We start from the raw sequence: 22,822 nt of genomic DNA, 5'->3' as shown, positions 1-22,822 counted from the left end.
GGGAGTGGGGGGGGGTGTCCCGGCGTCCGGGGGGGCGGGGGGGTGGGGTGGGGTGGGGGCGGAGGGGTGGAGGGGGTGAGGGCGCGGGGGTGTGTCCCGGGGGTCGGGGGGGAGTGTGTGTGTGTGTGGGTGGGTGGGGGGATGTCCCGGGGGTCTGGGCTGGCGCTCGGGGGCTTCGGGACAGTGTGGAGCGGTGTGGGGACAGTGCCTCAGGGCCGCACGCTGGGATCGCCCCGCCCTGCCCTGGGGCCTGGCCGGCCTGGCCCTTGGCCTCCGCGGCTCCCCGGCTCCCGGGCCTCCCCTTCCGCCCCTGTGCAGGGGCACTCGTGTCCTGGAGGGACGGCGACCACCGGCTGCCCTGCCTGCCCAGTCCTCGGCCGTACTCAGCCCACGGCGGGCTCCTGGAGAGCCCTGGGCCGGGCCCCCCTCGGTAGTGCCAGGGAGGAAAACGGGGGCTGGTCTGCAGGGGCATTGGCCAGAGGCTGGCGACCACAACCACGGGGGTGGGGGGTGGGGGGGGCGGCGCGGGGTGGGGTGGGGTGGGGTGGGGTGGAGTGGGGGGGGAACCTCCCGGCATGGGGGGTGGGGGGCGGGCCCGGTGGCTGTCTGGGGCGGGAGAGCCGGGGCCCCGAGCACAGCAAGGAGCCGCACCGCCAGCCCAATGGACCCGGTCCCCTGCCGCCCACCCGGGGTCTAGAGGGAGGGTCAGGCCGGGCCCGAAGCCTGCTGGACGCTGCTCTGTCCGCCGCTGGACGCCCAGGACGGTCCCCCTCGCGGGCCATGCCATCACAGCAGCCCCCCGCCGAGGAGCGCCCCAGGCTCGCGAGAAGGAGCGCCCCGGGGGAAGCCGAGGCGCTCCAAGCAGGATGAGGCTACCGGGGGCCGGCTGAGGCCAGGGAGGGCCCGGTTCCCGCCGTTCCCTGGGCTGCTGGCAGGGGCTCCTGGGCGCAAGCCCACCCAAGGCCTTGGAGGAAGTCCCAGGGCTCGGCTGGGCTCGGAGGCCAAGGGGCAGCCGAAGGGAGGGTGCAGAGGCAGGCAGGGGCCGGCTCCCTCCACCCCCACCGGGCCTCCCAGGCCCAGGCAGGCGCCGGCCTCTCGGGTCCTCAGAGCCATGGGGGGCCACGGAGGACAGGACGCAGGGAGAGCAGCACCCCACCCCCGCGGAGAAGGACCTCGCCTCGGGGGGGGGCCCTGCGGCCAGGGCCCCGGGTCCAGGGCGGGTGGGCTGTGTGAGCGGCAGGCCCCACCAGCTGGCCCTCCCTGCCTCCGTCTGGGATCAGACGACCAGTGTCCACGGCAGCCCGCGGAGCCGAGCCCCGGAAGCTGGGGCCATGGCCCTCGGCCCCAGGCTTCACCGCAGGGCCGGCGGCTGGGCTTCGGCGGCCAGAGGGTGACAGGCCTGAGCCCCAAGCACGCGAACGCAGGAGAGGCAAGACCCGGCCGGCTCTGTCCCTGCCCCCCGAGGCCGCCTTGGACCTGGCGGCGGCGGCGGCGGCGGCGGCGGCGGCCGGACACGAGCCGGGTGGTCTCCTGGGGCAAGACAGACCTTCTCAGGCTGAGGGCCCAAGCAAGGCCCAGCACCAGCCGCCTCCGCGTCAGGAAGGACGGAGCGGACCAAGGCAGGCCCACCGCCTGCCTGGCGGGCACCGAAGGCTTCGCTGGGGTTTCCCGGACACAGGAAGGGAGGGACGCGGGTCCGGGGAGGGCCAGGGGTTCGGAGCCCACAGCTGAGGTCCCGCCCGCAGAGAGCCGCCGGGAGGCCCAAGGGCTGCGAGGGTGGGCCTGGGAGGCGGCCGGAGGAGTCGGCCCAGGCGGAAACAGGCTCTGGGCAGAGGTCGTGCCTGCAAGCCATGCTTCTCGTGGCACGTGGACCCTGCCAGCCTCCCACCCGCCTTGCCCTTGGATCCCTGTGGGCCGCCAGGGCCCTCGGGCACTGGGGGATCCGCGTGGCCCGGCACGTGGCCTCAAGGCCGTTCACAGAGAGGGGTCGCCGGGCCGCTGGGCCGGGGCTGGTGTGCGTGTGTGTGTGTGCGCGGGCGTGTGTCTGTGCGTGTGTGTCCGTGTGTGCGTGCGTGTGTGTGAAGTTCTGGGGCAACCCTGCGTCGGACAAGCCCTCTCTGCACCATTTGCCCACCGGCCTCGGCTCATCTCCTGTCTCTGTCTCGGTCTCTCGGTCAGCTTCTCGCCGTCTGTCCAAGGGCAAGCCGGGTGGGGGTGGGGGTGGGGGTGGGGGTGGGGGTGGGGGGTGGAGAGGGTGGTACGCAAGAGACAAGGAACCCACTGGAGAAGAAAGATGATCTCGGGCCGCGGTGGAGACGACGTCTGAGGGAGGGACCAGGGACCCCTATGGGTGGCTCGCAGGAGGGGCCCCTGGGTGGAGAACTGAAAGGCGAGCGGGTTGTGGCTCTGCCCAGCGCGGTCACCCACCAGGCAGCCTCTCTTGTCACCCTGCTGGTCCTCACGTCAGCATCCACGCGTGCTGATCTCTAGCGGAGGGCTGGCCAGGCCCCGGGACACCCACGCCCGCCAGCGTGCGTGCACGCGCGCGCGCACACACCCCGCCCACCCCACCCCCCCAAACACGCCCCTTCCCTCACCCCCACCAGGGGCAGTGACGGAGAGCTCTGTGATGGTGCCGCACGGGGAGGCCCCGTGAGGCCCCGGTGGCTGAAGGCCTCCCTCCTCGACAGAGCCAAGGGACCCACTCGCAGACATTTCCCCGCGCTGTACCGGCGGCTCCCCTGGCCCATCCATTCCACACAGCGCAGGTGGCATCCACAGAGCAGCCCAGAGGCCCATCCCCATCCATCCCAGGGCAGCCCCTTTCCCCCACCCCCACCCCCGCCCCCACCCGCCAAGCCCAAGTGTGTGCTCCTTGCCCACCATCCCCCCCGACACACACGCCCCCCCCCCAACACGCCCCTTCCCTCACCCCCACAAGGGGCAGTGACAGAGAGCTCTGTGATGGTGCCGCACGGGGAGGCCCCGTGAGGCCCCGGTGGCTGAAGGCCTCCCTCCTCGACAGAGTCTCAGCCAAGCAGCCCTACACGGGCCGGCCCACACAAAGACCGAAGCCGGCCTCCAAACAGCTCCATTTCACCGGGACCAAACTTTCCCGGAAGCAGACCCGGGCACCCCTCTGTCTGTCGCCGCACTACTCACCAGAGCCAAGATCTGGAAGCCACCTAAAGGTCCACTGACAGGTGAGTGCACTTCGAAGGCCCGGGGACATCCATGCGATGGCATCGCACACAGCCAGGAAAAAGCGGCAGAACGAGTGCCATCTGCCGCCGCGGGGCTGGAACGAGAGACCCTCATACTAAGCGAAGGAAGCCAGAAAGGCAAAGACAAGTGCCCTAGGACATCACCTGTTGGTGGACTCTAAACGCCGCAACGGATGGCGCTATCTAAACACCCACCCGCAGACTCCAGAAACCGACGGTGGGCAAGGAGCACACACTTGGGCTTGGCAGGTGGGGGAAAGGGGCTGCCCTGGGATGGATGGGGATGGGCCCCTGGGCTGCTCTGTGGATGCCACCTGCGCTGTGTGGAATGGATGGGCCACGGGAGCCGCCGGTACAGCGCGGGGAAATGTCTGCGAGTGGGTCCCTTGGCGGACCAAGACCCCTGGAAGAAACATTGGACATCAGCTCGACTTTAATCGTAAGAATCGACCTCCGACTCAAAGCAGACGGAGCCACTGCATTGCTGACCGCAGGAGGATTGAGGACGCACGCCCAGCGCCCTCAGCTGCGGGCTCCAAACCCGAGTCAGTTCCCTGTGCAGAAAGAGGCTATCCTCCCAGGCTTCAAGTCAGCGCCAGCGACCTGACGGGGCCGTCTCGGGCATGGGGTGCCACCGTCAGCCCCCCCGCCCCCAGCCCGCCAGCCTTTGCAAACAACGAAACCCAAACGATCCTCCCCGCGGGTTTTTCCAAGCTCTGGTTCAGGTGATCCCGAGGCAGCCTTTGTTTGTTTGTTTGCTTGTTTGTTTGCTTGTTTGTGGATCTGGGCTGCTGGGGCCAGTGGGGGTCTTGGGTGAGCTTCAAGGACCTGTCGGGCCACGAGGGATGTGCGGGTGTGGTGTGGGTGGAGAGCACAGGTGGGCAGCAGGCCCTGCGGGGGAGCGGGCCTGGCGGGGAGGGCAGGAGGCACGGACCGGCCCGTGAGGGACGCGGCGGCGGCGGCGGCGGCGGCGGCGGCGGCGGCGGTGGGGGGCGCTGCGGTGGCGGCGCTTAGGGCAGGTGGCGGCCGCTGTGGGTCGGTGGCTTGAGGCAAGAGAGAGCATTGCGAGGTGCGAGAGTGTGGGTGAGGGTTGCGGGGGGCGCGTGGGAGCGCGTGTGTGAGTGGGGGTGCGGGGCGCGGGAGGTGGGCTCGGGAGAGGCAGGCGAAGGCAGCGGGCGAGCCGGGGCAAAAGGCGAGGCGAAAGGGCCCGGGGCGGGCCGGGGAGGCGAGCGGGAGCGCAAAACAAGTGGCCGCACCTGCGGCATATGGAGGTTCCCAGGCTAGGGGTCGAGCCACAGCCACTGTAGAAGCAACGCCGAGTAGTTATGTTGTGAGCCACACGGGAAGTCCGAGTTCTCGGCTGCCGAGAGGCGCTCAAATGGAGCCGGGCGGCTGACGTCACGGGCGTCGGCGCGGCGGCCGGGTGGGAGCGAGCGCCACCTGGTGGGCTGCCGGGGGATGGGAGCGCCGCGCGTTGCTGGAGGGGAGGGGAGTGGGGGGGGGTGTCCCGGCGTCCGGGGGGGCGGGGGGGTGGGGTGGGGTGGGGGCGGAGGGGTGGAGGGGGTGAGGGCGCGGGGGTGTGTCCCGGGGGTCGGGGGGGGAGTGTGTGTGTGTGTGGGTGGGTGGGGGGATGTCCCGGGGGTCTGGGCTGGCGCTCGGGGGCTTCGGGACAGTGTGGAGCGGTGTGGGGACAGTGCCTCAGGGCCGCACGCTGGGATCGCCCCGCCCTGCCCTGGGGCCTGGCCGGCCTGGCCCTTGGCCTCCGCGGCTCCCCGGCTCCCGGGCCTCCCCTTCCGCCCCTGTGCAGGGGCACTCGTGTCCTGGAGGGACGGCGACCACCGGCTGCCCTGCCTGCCCAGTCCTCGGCCGTACTCAGCCCACGGCGGGCTCCTGGAGAGCCCTGGGCCGGGCCCCCCTCGGTAGTGCCAGGGAGGAAAACGGGGGCTGGTCTGCAGGGGCATTGGCCAGAGGCTGGCGACCACAACCACGGGGGTGGGGGGTGGGGGGGGCGGCGCGGGGTGGGGTGGGGTGGGGTGGGGTGGAGTGGGGGGGGAACCTCCCGGCATGGGGGGTGGGGGGCGGGCCCGGTGGCTGTCTGGGGCGGGAGAGCCGGGGCCCCGAGCACAGCAAGGAGCCGCACCGCCAGCCCAATGGACCCGGTCCCCTGCCGCCCACCCGGGGTCTAGAGGGAGGGTCAGGCCGGGCCCGAAGCCTGCTGGACGCTGCTCTGTCCGCCGCTGGACGCCCAGGACGGTCCCCCTCGCGGGCCATGCCATCACAGCAGCCCCCCGCCGAGGAGCGCCCCAGGCTCGCGAGAAGGAGCGCCCCGGGGGAAGCCGAGGCGCTCCAAGCAGGATGAGGCTACCGGGGGCCGGCTGAGGCCAGGGAGGGCCCGGTTCCCGCCGTTCCCTGGGCTGCTGGCAGGGGCTCCTGGGCGCAAGCCCACCCAAGGCCTTGGAGGAAGTCCCAGGGCTCGGCTGGGCTCGGAGGCCAAGGGGCAGCCGAAGGGAGGGTGCAGAGGCAGGCAGGGGCCGGCTCCCTCCACCCCCACCGGGCCTCCCAGGCCCAGGCAGGCGCCGGCCTCTCGGGTCCTCAGAGCCATGGGGGGCCACGGAGGACAGGACGCAGGGAGAGCAGCACCCCACCCCCGCGGAGAAGGACCTCGCCTCGGGGGGGCCCTGCGGCCAGGGCCCCGGGTCCAGGGCGGGTGGGCTGTGTGAGCGGCAGGCCCCACCAGCTGGCCCTCCCTGCCTCCGTCTGGGATCAGACGACCAGTGTCCACGGCAGCCCGCGGAGCCGAGCCCCGGAAGCTGGGGCCATGGCCCTCGGCCCCAGGCTTCACCGCAGGGCCGGCGGCTGGGCTTCGGCGGCCAGAGGGTGACAGGCCTGAGCCCCAAGCACGCGAACGCAGGAGAGGCAAGACCCGGCCGGCTCTGTCCCTGCCCCCCGAGGCCGCCTTGGACCTGGCGGCGGCGGCGGCGGCGGCGGCCGGACACGAGCCGGGTGGTCTCCTGGGGCAAGACAGACCTTCTCAGGCTGAGGGCCCAAGCAAGGCCCAGCACCAGCCGCCTCCGCGTCAGGAAGGACGGAGCGGACCAAGGCAGGCCCACCGCCTGCCTGGCGGGCACCGAAGGCTTCGCTGGGGTTTCCCGGACACAGGAAGGGAGGGACGCGGGTCCGGGGAGGGCCAGGGGTTCGGAGCCCACAGCTGAGGTCCCGCCCGCAGAGAGCCGCCGGGAGGCCCAAGGGCTGCGAGGGTGGGCCTGGGAGGCGGCCGGAGGAGTCGGCCCAGGCGGAAACAGGCTCTGGGCAGAGGTCGTGCCTGCAAGCCATGCTTCTCGTGGCACGTGGACCCTGCCAGCCTCCCACCCGCCTTGCCCTTGGATCCCTGTGGGCCGCCAGGGCCCTCGGGCACTGGGGGATCCGCGTGGCCCGGCACGTGGCCTCAAGGCCGTTCACAGAGAGGGGTCGCCGGGCCGCTGGGCCGGGGCTGGTGTGCGTGTGTGTGTGTGCGCGGGCGTGTGTCTGTGCGTGTGTGTCCGTGTGTGCGTGCGTGTGTGTGAAGTTCTGGGGCAACCCTGCGTCGGACAAGCCCTCTCTGCACCATTTGCCCACCGGCCTCGGCTCATCTCCTGTCTCTGTCTCGGTCTCTCGGTCAGCTTCTCGCCGTCTGTCCAAGGGCAAGCCGGGTGGGGGTGGGGGTGGGGGTGGGGGTGGGGGGTGGAGAGGGTGGTACGCAAGAGACAAGGAACCCACTGGAGAAGAAAGATGATCTCGGGCCGCGGTGGAGACGACGTCTGAGGGAGGGACCAGGGACCCCTATGGGTGGCTCGCAGGAGGGGCCCCTGGGTGGAGAACTGAAAGGCGAGCGGGTTGTGGCTCTGCCCAGCGCGGTCACCCACCAGGCAGCCTCTCTTGTCACCCTGCTGGTCCTCACGTCAGCATCCACGCGTGCTGATCTCTAGCGGAGGGCTGGCCAGGCCCCGGGACACCCACGCCCGCCAGCGTGCGTGCACGCGCGCGCGCACACACCCCGCCCACCCCACCCCCCCAAACACGCCCCTTCCCTCACCCCCACCAGGGGCAGTGACGGAGAGCTCTGTGATGGTGCCGCACGGGGAGGCCCCGTGAGGCCCCGGTGGCTGAAGGCCTCCCTCCTCGACAGAGCCAAGGGACCCACTCGCAGACATTTCCCCGCGCTGTACCGGCGGCTCCCCTGGCCCATCCATTCCACACAGCGCAGGTGGCATCCACAGAGCAGCCCAGAGGCCCATCCCCATCCATCCCAGGGCAGCCCCTTTCCCCCACCCCCACCCCCGCCCCCACCCGCCAAGCCCAAGTGTGTGCTCCTTGCCCACCATCCCCCCCGACACACACGCCCCCCCCCCCAACACGCCCCTTCCCTCACCCCCACAAGGGGCAGTGACAGAGAGCTCTGTGATGGTGCCGCACGGGGAGGCCCCGTGAGGCCCCGGTGGCTGAAGGCCTCCCTCCTCGACAGAGTCTCAGCCAAGCAGCCCTACACGGGCCGGCCCACACAAAGACCGAAGCCGGCCTCCAAACAGCTCCATTTCACCGGGACCAAACTTTCCCGGAAGCAGACCCGGGCACCCCTCTGTCTGTCGCCGCACTACTCACCAGAGCCAAGATCTGGAAGCCACCTAAAGGTCCACTGACAGGTGAGTGCACTTCGAAGGCCCGGGGACATCCATGCGATGGCATCGCACACAGCCAGGAAAAAGCGGCAGAACGAGTGCCATCTGCCGCCGCGGGGCTGGAACGAGAGACCCTCATACTAAGCGAAGGAAGCCAGAAAGGCAAAGACAAGTGCCCTAGGACATCACCTGTTGGTGGACTCTAAACGCCGCAACGGATGGCGCTATCTAAACACCCACCCGCAGACTCCAGAAACCGACGGTGGGCAAGGAGCACACACTTGGGCTTGGCAGGTGGGGGAAAGGGGCTGCCCTGGGATGGATGGGGATGGGCCCCTGGGCTGCTCTGTGGATGCCACCTGCGCTGTGTGGAATGGATGGGCCACGGGAGCCGCCGGTACAGCGCGGGGAAATGTCTGCGAGTGGGTCCCTTGGCGGACCAAGACCCCTGGAAGAAACATTGGACATCAGCTCGACTTTAATCGTAAGAATCGACCTCCGACTCAAAGCAGACGGAGCCACTGCATTGCTGACCGCAGGAGGATTGAGGACGCACGCCCAGCGCCCTCAGCTGCGGGCTCCAAACCCGAGTCAGTTCCCTGTGCAGAAAGAGGCTATCCTCCCAGGCTTCAAGTCAGCGCCAGCGACCTGACGGGGCCGTCTCGGGCATGGGGTGCCACCGTCCGCCCCCCCGCCCCCAGCCCGCCAGCCTTTGCAAACAACGAAACCCAAACGATCCTCCCCGCGGGTTTTTCCAAGCTCTGGTTCAGGTGATCCCGAGGCAGCCTTTGTTTGTTTGTTTGCTTGTTTGTTTGCTTGTTTGTGGATCTGGGCTGCTGGGGCCAGTGGGGGTCTTGGGTGAGCTTCAAGGACCTGTCGGGCCACGAGGGATGTGCGGGTGTGGTGTGGGTGGAGAGCACAGGTGGGCAGCAGGCCCTGCGGGGGAGCGGGCCTGGCGGGGAGGGCAGGAGGCACGGACCGGCCCGTGAGGGACGCGGCGGCGGCGGCGGCGGCGGCGGCGGCGGCGGCGGTGGGGGGCGCTGCGGTGGCGGCGCTTAGGGCAGGTGGCGGCCGCTGTGGGTCGGTGGCTTGAGGCAAGAGAGAGCATTGCGAGGTGCGAGAGTGTGGGTGAGGGTTGCGGGGGGCGCGTGGGAGCGCGTGTGTGAGTGGGGGTGCGGGGCGCGGGAGGTGGGCTCGGGAGAGGCAGGCGAAGGCAGCGGGCGAGCCGGGGCAAAAGGCGAGGCGAAAGGGCCCGGGGCGGGCCGGGGAGGCGAGCGGGAGCGCAAAACAAGTGGCCGCACCTGCGGCATATGGAGGTTCCCAGGCTAGGGGTCGAGCCACAGCCACTGTAGAAGCAACGCCGAGTAGTTATGTTGTGAGCCACACGGGAAGTCCGAGTTCTCGGCTGCCGAGAGGCGCTCAAATGGAGCCGGGCGGCTGACGTCACGGGCGTCGGCGCGGCGGCCGGGTGGGAGCGAGCGCCACCTGGTGGGCTGCCGGGGGATGGGAGCGCCGCGCGTTGCTGGAGGGGAGGGGAGTGGGGGGGGGTGTCCCGGCGTCCGGGGGGGCGGGGGGGTGGGGTGGGGTGGGGGCGGAGGGGTGGAGGGGGTGAGGGCGCGGGGGTGTGTCCCGGGGGTCGGGGGGGGAGTGTGTGTGTGTGTGGGTGGGTGGGGGGATGTCCCGGGGGTCTGGGCTGGCGCTCGGGGGCTTCGGGACAGTGTGGAGCGGTGTGGGGACAGTGCCTCAGGGCCGCACGCTGGGATCGCCCCGCCCTGCCCTGGGGCCTGGCCGGCCTGGCCCTTGGCCTCCGCGGCTCCCCGGCTCCCGGGCCTCCCCTTCCGCCCCTGTGCAGGGGCACTCGTGTCCTGGAGGGACGGCGACCACCGGCTGCCCTGCCTGCCCAGTCCTCGGCCGTACTCAGCCCACGGCGGGCTCCTGGAGAGCCCTGGGCCGGGCCCCCCTCGGTAGTGCCAGGGAGGAAAACGGGGGCTGGTCTGCAGGGGCATTGGCCAGAGGCTGGCGACCACAACCACGGGGGTGGGGGGTGGGGGGTGGGGGGTGGAGTGGGGGGGGCGGCGCGGGGTGGGGTGGGGTGGGGTGGGGTGGAGTGGGGGGGGAACCTCCCGGCATGGGGGGTGGGGGGCGGGCCCGGTGGCTGTCTGGGGCGGGAGAGCCGGGGCCCCGAGCACAGCAAGGAGCCGCACCGCCAGCCCAATGGACCCGGTCCCCTGCCGCCCACCCGGGGTCTAGAGGGAGGGTCAGGCCGGGCCCGAAGCCTGCTGGACGCTGCTCTGTCCGCCGCTGGACGCCCAGGACGGTCCCCCTCGCGGGCCATGCCATCACAGCAGCCCCCCGCCGAGGAGCGCCCCAGGCTCGCGAGAAGGAGCGCCCCGGGGGAAGCCGAGGCGCTCCAAGCAGGATGAGGCTACCGGGGGCCGGCTGAGGCCAGGGAGGGCCCGGTTCCCGCCGTTCCCTGGGCTGCTGGCAGGGGCTCCTGGGCGCAAGCCCACCCAAGGCCTTGGAGGAAGTCCCAGGGCTCGGCTGGGCACGGAGGCCAAGGGGCAGCCGAAGGGAGGGTGCAGAGGCAGGCAGGGGCCGGCTCCCTCCACCCCCACCGGGCCTCCCAGGCCCAGGCAGGCGCCGGCCTCTCGGGTCCTCAGAGCCATGGGGGGCCACGGAGGACAGGACGCAGGGAGAGCAGCACCCCACCCCCGCGGAGAAGGACCTCGCCTCGGGGGGGGGCCCTGCGGCCAGGGCCCCGGGTCCAGGGCGGGTGGGCTGTGTGAGCGGCAGGCCCCACCAGCTGGCCCTCCCTGCCTCCGTCTGGATCAGACGACCAGTGTCCACGGCAGCCCGCGGAGCCGAGCCCCGGAAGCTGGGGCCATGGCCCTCGGCCCCAGGCTTCACCGCAGGGCCGGCGGCTGGGCTTCGGCGGCCAGAGGGTGACAGGCCTGAGCCCCAAGCACGCGAACGCAGGAGAGGCAAGACCCGGCCGGCTCTGTCCCTGCCCCCCGAGGCCGCCTTGGACCTGGCGGCGGCGGCGGCGGCGGCGGCGGCGGCCGGACACGAGCCGGGTGGTCTCCTGGGGCAAGACAGACCTTCTCAGGCTGAGGGCCCAAGCAAGGCCCAGCACCAGCCGCCTCCGCGTCAGGAAGGACGGAGCGGACCAAGGCAGGCCCACCGCCTGCCTGGCGGGCACCGAAGGCTTCGCTGGGGTTTCCCGGACACAGGAAGGGAGGGACGCGGGTCCGGGGAGGGCCAGGGGTTCGGAGCCCACAGCTGAGGTCCCGCCCGCAGAGAGCCGCCGGGAGGCCCAAGGGCTGCGAGGGTGGGCCTGGGAGGCGGCCGGAGGAGTCGGCCCAGGCGGAAACAGGCTCTGGGCAGAGGTCGTGCCTGCAAGCCATGCTTCTCGTGGCACGTGGACCCTGCCAGCCTCCCACCCGCCTTGCCCTTGGATCCCTGTGGGCCGCCAGGGCCCTCGGGCACTGGGGGATCCGCGTGGCCCGGCACGTGGCCTCAAGGCCGTTCACAGAGAGGGGTCGCCGGGCCGCTGGGCCGGGGCTGGTGTGCGTGTGTGTGTGTGCGCGGGCGTGTGTCTGTGCGTGTGTGTCCGTGTGTGCGTGCGTGTGTGTGAAGTTCTGGGGCAACCCTGCGTCGGACAAGCCCTCTCTGCACCATTTGCCCACCGGCCTCGGCTCATCTCCTGTCTCTGTCTCGGTCTCTCGGTCAGCTTCTCGCCGTCTGTCCAAGGGCAAGCCGGGTGGGGGTGGGGGTGGGGGTGGGGGTGGGGGGTGGAGAGGGTGGTACGCAAGAGACAAGGAACCCACTGGAGAAGAAAGATGATCTCGGGCCGCGGTGGAGACGACGTCTGAGGGAGGGACCAGGGACCCCTATGGGTGGCTCGCAGGAGGGGCCCCTGGGTGGAGAACTGAAAGGCGAGCGGGTTGTGGCTCTGCCCAGCGCGGTCACCCACCAGGCAGCCTCTCTTGTCACCCTGCTGGTCCTCACGTCAGCATCCACGCGTGCTGATCTCTAGCGGAGGGCTGGCCAGGCCCCGGGACACCCACGCCCGCCAGCGTGCGTGCACGCGCGCGCGCACACACCCCGCCCACCCCACCCCCCCAAACACGCCCCTTCCCTCACCCCCACCAGGGGCAGTGACGGAGAGCTCTGTGATGGTGCCGCACGGGGAGGCCCCGTGAGGCCCCGGTGGCTGAAGGCCTCCCTCCTCGACAGAGCCAAGGGACCCACTCGCAGACATTTCCCCGCGCTGTACCGGCGGCTCCCCTGGCCCATCCATTCCACACAGCGCAGGTGGCATCCACAGAGCAGCCCAGAGGCCCATCCCCATCCATCCCAGGGCAGCCCCTTTCCCCCACCCCACCCCCGCCCCCACCCGCCAAGCCCAAGTGTGTGCTCCTTGCCCACCATCCCCCCCGACACACACGCCCCCCCCCCCAACACGCCCCTTCCCTCACCCCCACAAGGGGCAGTGACAGAGAGCTCTGTGATGGTGCCGCACGGGGAGGCCCCGTGAGGCCCCGGTGGCTGAAGGCCTCCCTCCTCGACAGAGTCTCAGCCAAGCAGCCCTACACGGGCCGGCCCACACAAAGACCGAAGCCGGCCTCCAAACAGCTCCATTTCACCGGGACCAAACTTTCCCGGAAGCAGACCCGGGCACCCCTCTGTCTGTCGCCGCACTACTCACCAGAGCCAAGATCTGGAAGCCACCTAAAGGTCCACTGACAGGTGAGTGCACTTCGAAGGCCCGGGGACATCCATGCGATGGCATCGCACACAGCCAGGAAAAAGCGGCAGAACGAGTGCCATCTGCCGCCGCGGGGCTGGAACGAGAGACCCTCATACTAAGCGAAGGAAGCCAGAAAGGCAAAGACAAGTGCCCTAGGACATCACCTGTTGGTGGACTCTAAACGCCGCAACGGATGGCGCTATCTAAACACCCACCCGCAGACTCCAGAAACCGACGGTGGGCAAGGAGCACACACTTGGGCTTGGCAGGTGGGGGAAAGGGGCTGCCCTGGGATGGATGGGGATGGGCCCCTGGGCTGCTCTGTGGATGCCACCTGCGCTGTGTGGAATGGATGGGCCACGGGAGCCGCCGGTACAGCGCGGGGAAATGTCTGCGAGTGGGTCCCTTGGCGGACCAAGACCCCTGGAAGAAACATTGGACATCAGCTCGACTTTAATCGTAAGAATCGACCTCCGACTCAAAGCAGACGGAGCCACTGCATTGCTGACCGCAGGAGGATTGAGGACGCACGCCCAGCGCCCTCAGCTGCGGGCTCCAAACCCGAGTCAGTTCCCTGTGCAGAAAGAGGCTATCCTCCCAGGCTTCAAGTCAGCGCCAGCGACCTGACGGGGCCGTCTCGGGCATGGGGTGCCACCGTCCGCCCCCCCGCCCCCAGCCCGCCAGCCTTTGCAAACAACGAAACCCAAACGATCCTCCCCGCGGGTTTTTCCAAGCTCTGGTTCAGGTGATCCCGAGGCAGCCTTTGTTTGTTTGTTTGCTTGTTTGTTTGCTTGTTTGTGGATCTGGGCTGCTGGGGCCAATGGGGGTCTTGGGTGGGCTTCAAGGACCTGTCGGGCCACGAGGGATGTGCGGGTGTGGTGTGGGTGGAGAGCACAGGTGGGCAGCAGGCCCTGCGGGGGAGCGGGCCTGGCGGGGAGGGCAGGAGGCTCGGACCGGCCCGTGAGGGACGCGGCGGCGGCGGCGGCGGCGGCGGGGGGCGCTGCGGTGGCGGCGCTTAGGGCAGGTGGCGGCCGCTGTGGGTCGGTGGCTTGAGGCAAGAGAGAGCATTGCGAGGTGCGAGAGTGTGGGTGAGGGTTGCGGGGGGCGCGTGGGAGCGCGTGTGTGAGTGGGGGTGCGGGGCGCGGGAGGTGGGCTCGGGAGAGGCAGGCGAAGGCAGCGGGCGAGCCGGGGCAAAAGGCGAGGCGAAAGGGCCCGGGGCGGGCCGGGGAGGCGAGCGGGAGCGCAAAACAAGTGGCCGCACCTGCGGCATATGGAGGTTCCCAGGCTAGGGGTCGAGCCACAGCCACTGTAGAAGCAACGCCGAGTAGTTATGTTGTGAGCCACACGGGAAGTCCGAGTTCTCGGCTGCCGAGAGGCGCTCAAATGGAGCCGGGCGGCTGACGTCACGGGCGTCGGCGCGGCGGCCGGGTGGGAGCGAGCGCCACCTGGTGGGCTGCCGGGGGATGGGAGCGCCGCGCGTTGCTGGAGGGGAGGGGAGTGGGGGGGGTGTCCCGGCGTCCGGGGGGGCGGGGGGGTGGGGTGGGGTGGGGGCGGAGGGGTGGAGGGGGTGAGGGCGCGGGGGTGTGTCCCGGGGGTCGGGGGGGAGTGTGTGTGTGTGTGTGGGTGGGTGGGGGGATGTCCCGGGGGTCTGGGCTGGCGCTCGGGGGCTTCGGGACAGTGTGGAGCGGTGTGGGGACAGTGCCTCAGGGCCGCACGCTGGGATCGCCCCGCCCTGCCCTGGGGCCTGGCCGGCCTGGCCCTTGGCCTCCGCGGCTCCCCGGCTCCCGGGCCTCCCCTTCCGCCCCTGTGCAGGGGCACTCGTGTCCTGGAGGGACGGCGACCACCGGCTGCCCTGCCTGCCCAGTCCTCGGCCGTACTCAGCCCACGGCGGGCTCCTGGAGAGCCCTGGGCCGGGCCCCCCTCGGTAGTGCCAGGGAGGAAAACGGGGGCTGGTCTGCAGGGGCATTGGCCAGAGGCTGGCGACCACAACCACGGGGGTGGGGGGTGGGGGGGGCGGCGCGGGGTGGGGTGGGGTGGGGTGGGGTGGAGTGGGGGGGGAACCTCCCGGCATGGGGGGTGGGGGGCGGGCCCGGTGGCTGTCTGGGGCGGGAGAGCCGGGGCCCCGAGCACAGCAAGGAGCCGCACCGCCAGCCCAATGGACCCGGTCCCCTGCCGCCCACCCGGGGTCTAGAGGGAGGGTCAGGCCGGGCCCGAAGCCTGCTGGACGCTGCTCTGTCCGCCGCTGGACGCCCAGGACGGTCCCCCTCGCGGGCCATGCCATCACAGCAGCCCCCCGCCGAGGAGCGCCCCAGGCTCGCGAGAAGGAGCGCCCCGGGGGAAGCCGAGGCGCTCCAAGCAGGATGAGGCTACCGGGGGCCGGCTGAGGCCAGGGAGGGCCCGGTTCCCGCCGTTCCCTGGGCTGCTGGCAGGGGCTCCTGGGCGCAAGCCCACCCAAGGCCTTGGAGGAAGTCCCAGGGCTCGGCTGGGCTCGGAGGCCAAGGGGCAGCCGAAGGGAGGGTGCAGAGGCAGGCAGGGGCCGGCTCCCTCCACCCCCACCGGGCCTCCCAGGCCCAGGCAGGCGCCGGCCTCTCGGGTCCTCAGAGCCATGGGGGGCCACGGAGGACAGGACGCAGGGAGAGCAGCACCCCACCCCCGCGGAGAAGGACCTCGCCTCGGGGGGGGGCCCTGCGGCCAGGGCCCCGGGTCCAGGGCGGGTGGGCTGTGTGAGCGGCAGGCCCCACCAGCTGGCCCTCCCTGCCTCCGTCTGGGATCAGACGACCAGTGTCCACGGCAGCCCGCGGAGCCGAGCCCCGGAAGCTGGGGCCATGGCCCTCGGCCCCAGGCTTCACCGCAGGGCCGGCGGCTGGGCTTCGGCGGCCAGAGGGTGACAGGCCTGAGCCCCAAGCACGCGAACGCAGGAGAGGCAAGACCCGGCCGGCTCTGTCCCTGCCCCCCGAGGCCGCCTTGGACCTGGCGGCGGCGGCGGCGGCGGCGGCGGCGGACACGAGCCGGGTGGTCTCCTGGGGCAAGACAGACCTTCTCAGGCTGAGGGCCCAAGCAAGGCCCAGCACCAGCCGCCTCCGCGTCAGGAAGGACGGAGCGGACCAAGGCAGGCCCACCGCCTGCCTGGCGGGCACCGAAGGCTTCGCTGGGGTTTCCCGGACACAGGAAGGGAGGGACGCGGGTCCGGGGAGGGCCAGGGGTTCGGAGCCCACAGCTGAGGTCCCGCCCGCAGAGAGCCGCCGGGAGGCCCAAGGGCTGCGAGGGTGGGCCTGGGAGGCGGCCGGAGGAGTCGGCCCAGGCGGAAACAGGCTCTGGGCAGAGGTCGTGCCTGCAAGCCATGCTTCTCGTGGCACGTGGACCCTGCCAGCCTCCCACCCGCCTTGCCCTTGGATCCCTGTGGGCCGCCAGGGCCCTCGGGCACTGGGGGATCCGCGTGGCCCGGCACGTGGCCTCAAGGCCGTTCACAGAGAGGGGTCGCCGGGCCGCTGGGCCGGGGCTGGTGTGCGTGTGTGTGTGTGCGCGGGCGTGTGTCTGTGCGTGTGTGTCCGTGTGTGCGTGCGTGTGTGTGAAGTTCTGGGGCAACCCTGCGTCGGACAAGCCCTCTCTGCACCATTTGCCCACCGGCCTCGGCTCATCTCCTGTCTCTGTCTCGGTCTCTCGGTCAGCTTCTCGCCGTCTGTCCAAGGGCAAGCCGGGTGGGGGTGGGGGTGGGGGTGGGGGTGGGGGGTGGAGAGGGTGGTACGCAAGAGACAAGGAACCCACTGGAGAAGAAAGATGATCTCGGGCCGCGGTGGAGACGACGTCTGAGGGAGGGACCAGGGACCCCTATGGGTGGCTCGCAGGAGGGGCCCCTGGGTGGAGAACTGAAAGGCGAGCGGGTTGTGGCTCTGCCCAGCGCGGTCACCCACCAGGCAGCCTCTCTTGTCACCCTGCTGGTCCTCACGTCAGCATCCACGCGTGCTGATCTCTAGCGGAGGGCTGGCCAGGCCCCGGGACACCCACGCCCGCCAGCGTGCGTGCACGCGCGCGCGCACACACCCCGCCCCACCCCACCCCCCCAAACACGCCCCTTCCCTCACCCCCACCAGGGGCAGTGACGGAGAGCTCTGTGATGGTGCCGCACGGGGAGGCCCCGTGAGGCCCCGGTGGCTGAAGGCCTCCCTCCTCGACAGAGCCAAGGGACCCACTCGCAGACATTTCCCCGCGCTGTACCGGCGGCTCCCCTGGCCCATCCATTCCACACAGCGCAGGTGGCATCCACAGAGCAGCCCAGAGGCCCATCCCCATCCATCCCAGGGCAGCCCCTTTCCCCCACCCCCACCCCCGCCCCCACCCGCCAAGCCCAAGTGTGTGCTCCTTGCCCACCATCCCCCCCGACACACACGCCCCCCCCCCAACACGCCCCTTCCCTCACCCCCCACAAGGGGCAGTGACAGAGAGCTCTGTGATGGTGCCGCACGGGGAGGCCCCGTGAGGCCCCGGTGGCTGAAGGCCTCCCTCCTCGACAGAGTCTCAGCCAAGCAGCCCTACACGGGCCGGCCCACACAAAGACCGAAGCCGGCCTCCAAACAGCTCCATTTCACCGGGACCAAACTTTCCCGGAAGCAGACCCGGGCACCCCTCTGTCTGTCGCCGCACTACTCACCAGAGCCAAGATCTGGAAGCCACCTAAAGGTCCACTGACAGGTGAGTGCACTTCGAAGGCCCGGGGACATCCATGCGATGGCATCGCACACAGCCAGGAAAAAGCGGCAGAACGAGTGCCATCTGCCGCCGCGGGGCTGGAACGAGAGACCCTCATACTAAGCGAAGGAAGCCAGAAAGGCAAAGACAAGTGCCCTAGGACATCACCTGTTGGTGGACTCTAAACGCCGCAACGGATGGCGCTATCTAAACACCCACCCGCAGACTCCAGAAACCGACGGTGGGCAAGGAGCACACACTTGGGCTTGGCAGGTGGGGGAAAGGGGCTGCCCTGGGATGGATGGGGATGGGCCCCTGGGCTGCTCTGTGGATGCCACCTGCGCTGTGTGGAATGGATGGGCCACGGGAGCCGCCGGTACAGCGCGGGGAAATGTCTGCGAGTGGGTCCCTTGGCGGACCAAGACCCCTGGAAGAAACATTGGACATCAGCTCGACTTTAATCGTAAGAATCGACCTCCGACTCAAAGCAGACGGAGCCACTGCATTGCTGACCGCAGGAGGATTGAGGACGCACGCCCAGCGCCCTCAGCTGCGGGCTCCAAACCCGAGTCAGTTCCCTGTGCAGAAAGAGGCTATCCTCCCAGGCTTCAAGTCAGCGCCAGCGACCTGACGGGGCCGTCTCGGGCATGGGGTGCCACCGTCCGCCCCCCCCCCCAGCCCGCCAGCCTTTGCAAACAACGAAACCCAAACGATCCTCCCGCGGGTTTTTCCAAGCTCTGGTTCAGGTGATCCCGAGGCAGCCTTTGTTTGTTTGTTTGTTTGTTTGTTTGTTTGTTTGCTTGTTTGTTTGCTTGTTTGTGGATCTGGCTGCTGGGGCCAATGGGGTCTTGGGTGGGCTTCAAGGACCTGTCGGGCCACGAGGGATGTGCGGGTGTGGTGTGGGTGGAGAGCACAGGTGGGCAGCAGGCCCTGCGGGGGAGCGGGCCTGGCGGGGAGGGCAGGAGGCTCGGACCGGCCCGTGAGGGACGCGGCGGCGGCGGCGGCGGCGGCGGGGGCGCTGCGGTGGCGGCGCTTAGGGCAGGTGGCGGCCGCTGTGGGTCGGTGGCTTGAGGCAAGAGAGAGCATTGCGAGGTGCGAGAGTGTGGGTGAGGGTTGCGGGGGGCGCGTGGGAGCGCGTGTGTGAGTGGGGGTGCGGGGCGCGGGAGGTGGGCTCGGAGAGGCAGGCGAAGGCAGCGGGCGAGCCGGGGCAAAAGGCGAGGCGAAAGGGCCCGGGGCGGGCCGGGGAGGCGAGCGGGAGCGCAAAACAAGTGGCCGCACCTGCGGCATATGGAGGTTCCCAGGCTAGGGGTCGAGCCACAGCCACTGTAGAAGCAACGCCGAGTAGTTATGTTGTGAGCCACACGGGAAGTCCGAGTTCTCGGCTGCCGAGAGGCGCTCAAATGGAGCCGGGCGGCTGACGTCACGGGCGTCGGCGCGGCGGCCGGGTGGGAGCGAGCGCCACCTGGTGGGCTGCCGGGGGATGGGAGCGCCGCGCGTTGCTGGAGGGGAGGGGAGTGGGGGGGGTGTCCCGGCGTCCGGGGGGGCGGGGGGGTGGGGTGGGGTGGGGGCGGAGGGGTGGATCTCTCTGAGGGCGCGGGGGTGTGTCCCGGGGGTCGGGGGGGAGTGTGTGTGTGTGTGGGTGGGTGGGGGGATGTCCCGGGGTCTGGGCTGGCGCTCGGGGGCTTCGGGACAGTGTGGAGCGGTGTGGGGACAGTGCCTCAGGGCCGCACGCTGGGATCGCCCCGCCCTGCCCTGGGGCCTGGCCGGCCTGGCCCTTGGCCTCCGCGGCTCCCCGGCTCCCGGGCCTCCCCTTCCGCCCCTGTGCAGGGGCACTCGTGTCCTGGAGGGACGGCGACCACCGGCTGCCCTGCCTGCCCAGTCCTCGGCCGTACTCAGCCCACGGCGGGCTCCTGGAGAGCCTGGGCCGGGCCCCCCTCGGTAGTGCCAGGGAGGAAAACGGGGGCTGGTCTGCAGGGGCATTGGCCAGAGGCTGGCGACCACAACCACGGGGGTGGGGGGTGGGGGGGGCGGCGCGGGGTGGGGTGGGGTGGGGTGGGGTGGAGTGGGGGGGGAACCTCCCGGCATGGGGGGTGGGGGGCGGGCCCGGTGGCTGTCTGGGGCGGGAGAGCCGGGGCCCCGAGCACAGCAAGGAGCCGCACCGCCAGCCCAATGGACCCGGTCCCCTGCCGCCCACCCGGGGTCTAGAGGGAGGGTCAGGCCGGGCCCGAAGCCTGCTGGACGCTGCTCTGTCCGCCGCTGGACGCCCAGGACGGTCCCCCTCGCGGGCCATGCCATCACAGCAGCCCCCCGCCGAGGAGCGCCCCAGGCTCGCGAGAAGGAGCGCCCCGGGGGAAGCCGAGGCGCTCCAAGCAGGATGAGGCTACCGGGGGCCGGCTGAGGCCAGGGAGGGCCCGGTTCCCGCCGTTCCCTGGGCTGCTGGCAGGGGCTCCTGGGCGCAAGCCCACCCAAGGCCTTGGAGGAAGTCCAGGGCTCGGCTGGGCTCGGAGGCCAAGGGGCAGCCGAAGGGAGGGTGCAGAGGCAGGCAGGGGCCGGCTCCCTCCACCCCCACCGGGCCTCCCAGGCCCAGGCAGGCGCCGGCCTCTCGGGTCCTCAGAGCCATGGGGGGCCACGGAGGACAGGACGCAGGGAGAGCAGCACCCCACCCCCGCGGAGAAGGACCTCGCCTCGGGGGGGGGGCCCTGCGGCCAGGGCCCCGGGTCCAGGGCGGGTGGGCTGTGTGAGCGGCAGGCCCCACCAGCTGGCCCTCCCTGCCTCCGTCTGGGATCAGACGACCAGTGTCCACGGCAGCCCGCGGAGCCGAGCCCCGGAAGCTGGGGCCATGGCCCTCGGCCCCAGGCTTCACCGCAGGGCCGGCGGCTGGGCTTCGGCGGCCAGAGGGTGACAGGCCTGAGCCCCAAGCACGCGAACGCAGGAGAGGCAAGACCCGGCCGGCTCTGTCCCTGCCCCCCGAGGCCGCCTTGGACCTGGCGGCGGCGGCGGCGGCGGCGGCGGCGGCGGCCGGACACGAGCCGGGTGGTCTCCTGGGGCAAGACAGACCTTCTCAGGCTGAGGGCCCAAGCAAGGCCCAGCACCAGCCGCCTCCGCGTCAGGAAGGACGGAGCGGACCAAGGCAGGCCCACCGCCTGCCTGGCGGGCACCGAAGGCTTCGCTGGGGTTTCCCGGACACAGGAAGGGAGGGACGCGGGTCCGGGGAGGGCCAGGGGTTCGGAGCCCACAGCTGAGGTCCCGCCCGCAGAGAAGCCGCTGGGAGGCCCAAGGGCTGCGAGGGTGGGCCTGGGAGGCGGCCGGAGGAGTCGGCCCAGGCGGAAACAGGCTCTGGGCAGAGGTCGTGCCTGCAAGCCATGCTTCTCGTGGCACGTGGACCCTGCCAGCCTCCCACCCCGCCTTGCCCTTGGATCCCTGTGGGCCGCCAGGGCCCTCGGGCACTGGGGGATCCGCGTGGCCCGGCACGTGGCCTCAAGGCCGTTCACAGAGAGGGGTCGCCGGGCCGCTGGGCCGGGGCTGGTGTGCGTGTGTGTGTGTGCGCGGGCGTGTGTCTGTGCGTGTGTGTCCGTGTGTGCGTGCGTGTGTGTGAAGTTCTGGGGCAACCCTGCGTCGGACAAGCCCTCTCTGCACCATTTGCCCACCGGCCTCGGCTCATCTCCTGTCTCTGTCTCGGTCTCTCGGTCAGCTTCTCGCCGTCTGTCCAAGGGCAAGCCGGGTGGGGGTGGGGGTGGGGGTGGGGGTGGGGGGTGGAGAGGGTGGTACGCAAGAGACAAGGAACCCACTGGAGAAGAAAGATGATCTCGGGCCGCGGTGGAGACGACGTCTGAGGGAGGGACCAGGGACCCCTATGGGTGGCTCGCAGGAGGGGCCCCTGGGTGGAGAACTGAAAGGCGAGCGGGTTGTGGCTCTGCCCAGCGCGGTCACCCACCAGGCAGCCTCTCTTGTCACCCTGCTGGTCCTCACGTCAGCATCCACGCGTGCTGATCTCTAGCGGAGGGCTGGCCAGGCCCCGGGACACCCACGCCCGCCAGCGTGCGTGCACGCGCGCGCGCACACACCCCGCCCACCCCACCCCCCCAAACACGCCCCTTCCCTCACCCCCACCAGGGGCAGTGACGGAGAGCTCTGTGATGGTGCCGCACGGGGAGGCCCCGTGAGGCCCCGGTGGCTGAAGGCCTCCCTCCTCGACAGAGTCAAGGGACCCACTCGCAGACATTTCCCCGCGCTGTACCGGCGGCTCCCCTGGCCCATCCATTCCACACAGCGCAGGTGGCATCCACAGAGCAGCCCAGAGGCCCATCCCCATCCATCCCAGGGCAGCCCCTTTCCCCACCCCCACCCCCGCCCCCACCCGCCAAGCCCAAGTGTGTGCTCCTTGCCCACCATCCCCCCCGACACACACGCCCCCCCCCCAACACGCCCCTTCCCTCACCCCCACAAGGGGCAGTGACAGAGAGCTCTGTGATGGTGCCGCACGGGGAGGCCCCGTGAGGCCCCGGTGGCTGAAGGCCTCCCTCCTCGACAGAGTCTCAGCCAAGCAGCCCTACACGGGCCGGCCCACACAAAGACCGAAGCCGGCCTCCAAACAGCTCCATTTCACCGGGACCAAACTTTCCCGGAAGCAGACCCGGGCACCCCTCTGTCTGTCGCCGCACTACTCACCAGAGCCAAGATCTGGAAGCCACCTAAAGGTCCACTGACAGGTGAGTGCACTTCGAAGGCCCGGGGACATCCATGCGATGGCATCGCACACAGCCAGGAAAAAGCGGCAGAACGAGTGCCATCTGCCGCCGCGGGGCTGGAACGAGAGACCCTCATACTAAGCGAAGGAAGCCAGAAAGGCAAAGACAAGTGCCCTAGGACATCACCTGTTGGTGGACTCTAAACGCCGCAACGGATGGCGCTATCTAAACACCCACCCGCAGACTCCAGAAACCGACGGTGGGCAAGGAGCACACACTTGGGCTTGGCAGGTGGGGGAAAGGGGCTGCCCTGGGATGGATGGGGATGGGCCCCTGGGCTGCTCTGTGGATGCCACCTGCGCTGTGTGGAATGGATGGGCCACGGGAGCCGCCGGTACAGCGCGGGGAAATGTCTGCGAGTGGGTCCCTTGGCGGACCAAGACCCCTGGAAGAAACATTGGACATCAGCTCGACTTTAATCGTAAGAATCGACCTCCGACTCAAAGCAGACGGAGCCACTGCATTGCTGACCGCAGGAGGATTGAGGACGCACGCCCAGCGCCCTCAGCTGCGGGCTCCAAACCCGAGTCAGTTCCCTGTGCAGAAAGAGGCTATCCTCCAGGCTTCAAGTCAGCGCCAGCGACCTGACGGGCCGTCTCGGGCATGGGGGTGCCACCGTCCGCCCCCCCCCCCCCCCAGCCGCCAGCCTTTGCAAACAACGAAACCCAAACGATCCTCCCCGCGGGTTTTTCCAAGCTCTGGTTCAGGTGATCCCGAGGCAGCCTTTGTTAAAATGTTTGTTTGTTTGTTTGTTTGTTT

General features: G+C 70.6%; 1 long non-coding RNA gene across 1 annotated transcript in view; it reads right to left on the bottom strand.

The window, feature by feature from the left end:
* LOC102164640 (uncharacterized) overlaps positions 1-22,822 on the bottom strand; it is a 182,203-nt gene that overhangs the window by 57,323 nt on the left and 102,058 nt on the right. The window contains exons 22-26 of the long non-coding RNA XR_014831535.1: positions 21,984-22,119; positions 17,278-17,413; positions 12,588-12,723; positions 7,863-7,998; positions 3,163-3,298 (exon numbers count right to left, since the gene is read on the bottom strand). This is a non-coding gene — a long non-coding RNA (uncharacterized LOC102164640). The remainder of the gene's footprint in view (positions 1-3,162; positions 3,299-7,862; positions 7,999-12,587; positions 12,724-17,277; positions 17,414-21,983; positions 22,120-22,822) is intronic.

This window comes from Sus scrofa, chromosome 16, assembly GCF_054392235.1.
Source record: "Sus scrofa isolate SSC_HxYL_T2T_F1_AM1 chromosome 16, Sscrofa_HxYL_maternal_Yorkshire_Landrace_v2.0, whole genome shotgun sequence".
In the NCBI taxonomy this organism is placed as follows: domain Eukaryota; kingdom Metazoa; phylum Chordata; class Mammalia; order Artiodactyla; family Suidae; genus Sus; species Sus scrofa.
Note: the sequence above shows the minus strand (reverse complement) of the source record. Positions and strands in the feature narration are given on the sequence as shown.